We start from the raw sequence: 7,409 nt of genomic DNA, 5'->3' as shown, positions 1-7,409 counted from the left end.
CTTCCTCCAAATGTTCTGGATGATTTGGTTTTGTTGCTACTCGCAAGGAACGGAGTGGTTGTGGTTGTGGTATGTTGTGGTTTTTGTGACCATGTGTCTTTGCGTGGGGGCACTGCAGCTGGTACCTACGCTGCCAGACGCTGACTTGCGGTAGGATTTGCTGGGGCCCTGATGTGTCTTACTACTTTCACATGCAGAGTAGATGGAGCCTCCAGGGCCAGATCCCTCCACCAAGATAAATGAGTACAGCTTCTTGGCTTTTACCAGAACTGCACTGGCATACGTCAGCAAAGGAGTTTGCTTGGTCTATATGCGTGGCATGGATTATGAAAGAGCATCTGGTTAGGGATGCAATTCCTTCTTCTTTGGGGGCTTGGAAAACCCTTCATCTAGTTTAGCTTCCAGCTTCATGGCAAAGGTACGTGCCCAACCTGAACGGAGTTACCTGGAATGGCTGCAGTTGATACAGAGAGCAATGCAGAGAGAGCTGTTGGATATATCTTTGCTCAGTGCAAGTCCTCATATTGGCAAGAGGCTTTTGGTGATAGATGACTGTTCCAAGGAAAACAGGGTCTTTCTAGCTTTTTCTTTCCAAAATCTTATAGTGCTCCACTTGTAGTTGTGCCTATGAACCTGGCTAGAACTGAGCCCAGGAGGCTAAGGTACTTGTTCAAGGACATGTAGGGATTTTTATAGTGGAAAATGGAGGTGAATTTTGGATCTCTGTGCATCCCAAACTGGCACTCTAACCAAAGAGAAATTTATATTCTTTTGTTTAGATGCCTATATGTATTTCATGGCCAAGTGCCAGGTGAGATACTCCTGTGTAAGAGTTTTCCTAAAATCCCAAAACCAATCCATGAGTTAGGAGGCAAATTCTGGCAGAGCTGGGAGGAAAGTAAGTTTTGGGTGAGTGCTCAGGGAAGTAGGACAGCCAGAACCATGTAAAACTTAACATGTTGCACTGCCTTTGAGTCTTCACGACCAGCATGTGAATGTGGGCCTCCTCCTGGGTGATTCTTTGGGATTCAGACATGGAGAAATCATCGGATCCCTCGTTCCAAGCCAGAACAGGTTATGTGGTTCTCACCGTGGTCATCCTGCTTGCTGGCCGTGTCCTGTCACCCATGCGTGGGGAGGTGCCCACGCTTGGATACCTTTTGCATGCGCTCCCTTTTCATCCATTAAACCTCCAGCTTTCCTTTCTCCCTCCTTCCTACAGCTTCTCCTTCCACATATGATCCTGCTCATTCAGTAAAGATCTTGACACGATGAGGGAATTATCCAGCTGTGAAACACCTCTGTCTTTGACACCCCCACCCTTTTCTATGTTCACCCCAGACAGACAGACAGACACACACTGTCTCTGCCTCCCTGTTCAAGAGCATCAGCTCCACTGTGAGTATTATTTCCAGGTTGTAAAGCCCATAATGGACATTACCTCAGTCTGTGGTTTGGTTACAGCTGCCAGTTCAGTGCCTGAGTTAAAAAAAAAAAAAAAAGAAAAATACCCAAACCTTTATCTTCTAAGGCCCCCACACTAATGCTTTGCTGAACACTGCAGTCCCCAGCTGAGCTGTAAATGACTTTTTCATTTTCCTAGGCCTGCTACCCGGCCTGTTTGGTATTCAAGGGCACCCCACCAACAGACACTATCATTCTGCTTGGGCCGAATTACTTGATTAAAACGCATATCAACTATTATGTGATTTGTTTTCTGCTGCTGCTCCACACCACAGCCCTCTAAACTATGTTAAACTGTAATACAGCTGCGCAGGCACGAGCAAATGGTGGAGAACGGGGAGTTTACAGGTTGGAAAGGGGAGGGAGAGGGAAACCCAAGCTTTATTGTATGGGCTGTATTGATTATTGGGTTTTTTCGTGTCTGGGAATGTGCTTGGATAGGGGAAGGGGGACGAGAGATGAATTTGAAACACCCCTGTCCCCCTTTGCAGTCCCACCTGCTGTTGAATAGGTTTGGAGGTGAGCGGGGGTTATTCTGTGCACACATATGCACCTCTCTCTCATTGTGAACTCAGGACTCCATCGTTTTCCAAGAAGAAAGAGAAAAGGGTGTTCTGGTTTTCCTGTTGGGAAGAAAAATCAAGTCAATACAATTCTGTGCCTGCGATGCTGCCACTGTGTCGCCCTTCTCTCAGGCTTTTCATAGTCTTGTTTGCATTTTGATGGGTTTTGTTTGCTTTCTGCCAGAGGGAAAGGCAGATGCTAAGAAACCAGGGAGAGTTTCAGCTCTTTCTTCTGAAGCCATTGACTGCAGGGTCCAGCACATGCTCTGTGAATAAACAGCTGCATCTTGGTGATCCTTGTTCATCCCACATCCTTTTGGGGGAGTAGAAAGTGCAAGGTGTGCAGTCCCACCCTTCCTGCTCCCCAGATGTACTATGGCTGAGGTCCACGGCAAGGATCTCAGCTATAATATATCTTATTATTTCAGGCCCTCATGACAAGGTACCCACAATCGGAAGATATTTTCACCTGTGAGATGGGTACCTCCTCGCTGCCTCATGGCAATGTGGTTCCATTTATTAAGGCGATGTTAGGCAGCAAAAGCATCACGTGGCAAGCGAAGCCTGCCCTTTTCAAGGTCATTGAGAGACTCTTTAATTGTCCTCCAGCATAAAATAACTTGAAGCTATTTTATGTACCTGAAGTTCAAGTACATATGGGACTGGAAAAATGTGCATGCGTACGTTTATGCAGGGGTAGCTGTTGGGGCCACCAAGCACGACAGCTTTGGTGGATGGAGAGTGTTGTGAAGAAGGGGGAACCTGGTGTGGGGCTGTAACGTGGCGGTGCTCAGATCTTGCTGGTACCTTCAAAGTGAGATTTTTCTTACTTCTCTCATGCTGTTAAATCCAAGTTCCCCTGTGGCTGCATTAGCTTCCCAGCCAGTCACCTCTAGATCTGGTTTCGTGGTGTGTTGCCGTTGCTTCAGCAGTGTCTGGGTGAGTTTGCTAGAGCCAGTTGCAGCACAAAAGGTGCAGTTATAGCTAAGGCATTCACGAAACCATTCCCTTCCCCCTCTTCATTTTTCCCCTCCAACACACATTTAATTTTTAGGATGGTGCAGCTGGAAGCAAGAGAAAAAGAGAGAGAGGAAATGAGATGAGAAATACTGAGGGAGAGAATGTTCAGCTCCCCTTTACCCTCTAACAAAATCCGATGCCCACTTTAATGAATGCGTTTTCATGTCTGGTCCTGTCTGCCAATCCTTCCAGACGGCACCAAGGTGCTTCAAGACAAGGCAGCAGGTCCTTGTAGAGCATCAAGGGCTCAGTCTGAGCCTGGAGGGTCTTGTTGTGGCCGATTCCACCTAATCCTGTTGATTAATTTAACTCCAGGGCTAAGAGGCGCCCAGAAGCAGTGAATGGAGGTGGAGAGGAGAAAGGCGGAGGGGGAGGAAGGGAAATAGAGGAGTGAAGGGAGTGGGGAGAGGGAGGACACGTCCAGTCCATAATTACAGAGGGTTTTTCTTTTCCCTCTCCTCGAGCTCCAGTCTACTTCTATTCCTTTCAAACCCCTCCAGAGAGCTCTGCCCAGCTCTTGCTAATTGTACCCCAACCTGAATCGGCAGCATTATTCAGGAATGTGAGTTTGTGGGCCATAATTTACACATTTCCTCATGCTAGAATGGGTCCCAGGACAAGTCCGGGCTTATATTTGTCACCTTTCCTATGCCATCCTGCGCACACACCTGCACACATGCTCTGGCTGCACTCATTTCCATGGGGAGAAAGAACCATTTTGGTTTATTCTGTTTTCCCCAGCTCATCCTCCCTGAAGATGTGGGACTTGACACTGGTCCACGCAAACCTTCAGCAAGTCCCTTCACACGGTCGTCTCTCCCCCCTTGCACGAGCTGTGCTGTATCTCTGTTCCAAGAAGGTGCCTGTACATTTGAATAGCCCCCCCCAGCAGAGGGAAGAGCTTATGAATTTTCACACTGGCAACCTTGCTTTCATTCCCACAATGAAGCCTCTGTCTCTTTATTTCCAAGAGTATTGCAAAGCAAAGAGATTTGAGCAGTTTGGTTTTTTTCTTTGTGAGCTACAGAGCAGTTACGCTAAATAATAAAGGTGGAATCGCTCTTAAAAAATAAAATATAGTGGGATCAGTGTGTGTGTCCTGTAATACACACACTTTTCTCTTAGTTTTTCCTTTTCTCTGACTTGTCCTCCCATGAGATTTTTCCCTCCATTCACCTCTCCGTTCTGTTCTTTTCTGTCAATCTTTAGCCAGTATGATATCCTAGGGGAGCTGCGTAGCGGACAGCTAGCTGTTTCCCATCCTTCATCACAACTAGTGATTGGTAAGCCACACAAGAAGCTGCTGCAACATATTTCTCCACCTTCATATTTACAGGGTGTTCATTGCTGTTCCTTGCTGAGTAAGTGTAAAATGCTACCAGCGCGTGCTAATGATTATTTCTATGGCAGTAGCCCCGTTGTGCTGGAGGCTGCAAACTGGGATTCTCCCCCTGCTCATGCTGCTGGCAGTGCCATGCATCTGTTTTTCACACAGGGATGTGTGGCAAAAAATGAAGTGTTCAAGTTTTGGATTAATCCCCCTGGAACTTGCCTAGCGAGGGAGTCTCCTTGAGTTACTCCTGCAGCTTTGTAAAACTTCTCATTGCACAGAAACCTTGAAGAGATTACGGCAGTGGTTTGTCCAGCAGGTTTCAGCTGTTTAGGAATGGAAAAGACCTGTTAGACCCTTGAGTTGCATTTTAGGCAGGTAGGGGAGACTGTCCCCTGATAATAGGGGATGCATTAGATAATAGGCTTGTACTGCAGTCTGTCTCAGCTGAAAGACTTTCTATATTATTTAATGAATCTGTGTCTGACAGCAGCAGCTGAATCGTACTAAGACCAGCTGGTTCCAGACATGCCCTGGGATTTTTCTTGCTCTCTTGGTTTCATCTTTGTAGTCGGGTTGTTGGAGCCTCGGACTTGGCATGAGGAGCTGTGGCTTCTTTTCCCAGCTTTGCTCCTGACTCACAGGGTGACCGTAGGTGGGTGACTTCCGCCATCCCTGCCACGGTTGTAAAATGGAGATAATGCCAGTCGGGAGCTGTTTGGAGACTTGCGGATAGAAAGTGTTCTGTCAGTTTATATTGCAGGGTTTGGCTCTCTACCCTTTTAACCCTGTAGCCAGCATGATGGCCAGCTCAGTTGCCGGTGCTGCTGTGAGTAGGACAGATTGTTACTCATGACAATTAGTTGTCCTCTCCCAAAACTTTGCGGCCAAATCAGGGATCCTTAATTAGGAGCATAAAGCTGTTAAAGAAAGTTTGGCTGTTTTCTCTTCCAGGCTTTTGCAGCAAAAGAAGTGAGCAAAGCGAAGTGTGGGAGATTAAACACGTTACAGATCCTTTTCTAGACTTTTTTTTCCTCACTTGGGGAGATAGTGGATCCCAGGTTTGTTGTATACTATGTAAACAGTTGGACCGAGCAAGTGGACGAGCTGTAGGTAGATGTTGCAGCATTGCTACCAAGTGGCCAAGAGAAGAGTTAGATCTTAAAAAAGTCATTTTGACATTGCTGTCACCATAGTACTTGCCAAGCAGGTCGGGGCTTTGTTGCACCAGGCATGAAACATGCCACAAATGACAATTCCTGTGCTAAAGAGCTCACAGGCTGAAAGCTGCTACTAAGCGCGCATACTAACTATACAGAAATGCATATTTACTGTAAAGAAATATGCTCAGCTGCGGAGTTAAATGACATTTAACTTAGTATATTTTCCTTCCCCTTCCTCACACCGGCCCTCTCACATCCTGGACCAAAACACATGTCCATCCTTATTTTTTTCATATCAAGTATTTCCAGAAAAGATACTAACTAATTAAACCAATAATCGTCAGTGACTTAAGTGATTAACTTGAAGAAATTTACCGTATGCTATAGGTTTCCAGATGTGCTTTTGCACAGCATGGTACTCCAAGGTCCAGATGTGCTTCTACCTGCCCCGAATCATCTGGGACCCAGATGTGAAGGGCTGTTATTTTCAAGTACAGATGTTCCTTTTACACCACTTGAGACTCTAGACCTTCCCTGAAAACGGGCATAACCAAAAAGCTAGTTTAGTAACAAATTTCTGCTATGTATGGCGAAACTGTCTTTAAAATGTGGGACAGATGCTGCTCCTCTGAAGTCAACGGTGAATTTCTCACTGACTTCAGTGAGAAATAAAGGGTTCTTGATTTAAAAAGATGAACATGTGTAAAGACCCTGTGTATTGGTAAGCCAGAGCTAGAAGAAGGGAAAACGTCTTGAGGTGATGTGTTTGCCCCCAAAACAAGCCACCCACTCCTCTGCAGCAGAGTTTCTCTTGACTCCAGCGCAACTGTAGTTAGCTGAGTTCTGACACCACATCCTCCCTGTGAAGCCCCAAGACATAAAAGCATTTTTGTATTGCAGCAAGCTGAATGCAATGGCATTTTGTGGTGATCTCAGTATAAACAAGTGAGCTCCGATGGGATATTTGCCTCATACTCCTCAAACTGCCGCCACTCTCGAGCAGCTGTTGGGGAAGTCACAGCTGCCGTTCCCAGCTCTGAAAAGAAGAAGACAGATTTTTGGATGATGATAGTATAGAAGCTGAACAAAAAGAGAGGACTGAAAAACACTATTAGTAACTTTAGGGAGCTTTATTGTCAAGATGAGCATATGTAAGTCCTGCTTTAATCCTAAATTAGCAAAGGTTTACTCAAAAGAAAAAACATTTCTCTGTGAGCACAGTGTTTAAGCAGATTCTGGCTCTCAGTCTGTCTGTGCAGTTATTCTGAAAGATAGCAGTCAAGCTTGATATAGGGAAAAAAAATGAGTGCACATTTAGTGAGTCTCCTATTTTCATGACAGAGAAGGAAAAGGTGACAGAGGCCAGATCCCTCACCTAGCTGAAAGGTTTCATATATCATATTCTTCCTTTTCTGCTGCCATGAACCAGTGGCACATTTTTCACTGTCCCAAAGGCAGACATAAAGTTTTGGCCTGGCTGAGATCCTCCATACATCAACATCTGCACCACAGGGAATCTTTGAAACCCAAGCTTTGCTCCACGAGAGGCCTCTGGCAAACACTAGAGGCACAGCTAACGCTGTTCTCGGTGCGTCCACTCTAAAATCCACTGGGTCTGACTGTAGACTTGGTGAATATCAATGTAGTGCCTTCTGCTTTATCTCCAGATGACAAGAAGAAAAAGATCAAAACTGGGCTTACTTATTCCAGCTATGGTTACTCGGGTTTGATAAGGGCCTCAGGAGGCAATAGATGTGGTCCAGGGCTCAAGGCAGGGAGAAGGGAAAGGCAGAGGTCCAGGGCAAGTGAAGGTGGAGGAAGTAAGTGACGAATTAAACATTGGTAAAGGACTTTCACGGCATCTTAATG

The 7,409-nt window shown here is 45.9% G+C and overlaps 1 protein-coding gene across 1 annotated transcript in view; it reads left to right on the top strand.

Annotated features, from left to right (window-relative positions):
* The window catches only part of PAX7 (paired box 7), a 147,973-nt gene that overhangs the window by 85,779 nt on the left and 54,785 nt on the right, over positions 1-7,409 (top strand). The window lies entirely within an intron of this gene.

This window comes from Pygoscelis adeliae, unplaced genomic scaffold (assembly GCF_000699105.1).
Source record: "Pygoscelis adeliae isolate BGI_AS28 unplaced genomic scaffold, ASM69910v1 Scaffold36, whole genome shotgun sequence".
In the NCBI taxonomy this organism is placed as follows: Eukaryota; Metazoa; Chordata; class Aves; order Sphenisciformes; family Spheniscidae; genus Pygoscelis; species Pygoscelis adeliae.
The sequence above is the reverse complement of the archived record's forward strand: the minus strand, read 5'-3'. Positions and strand labels throughout refer to the sequence as shown.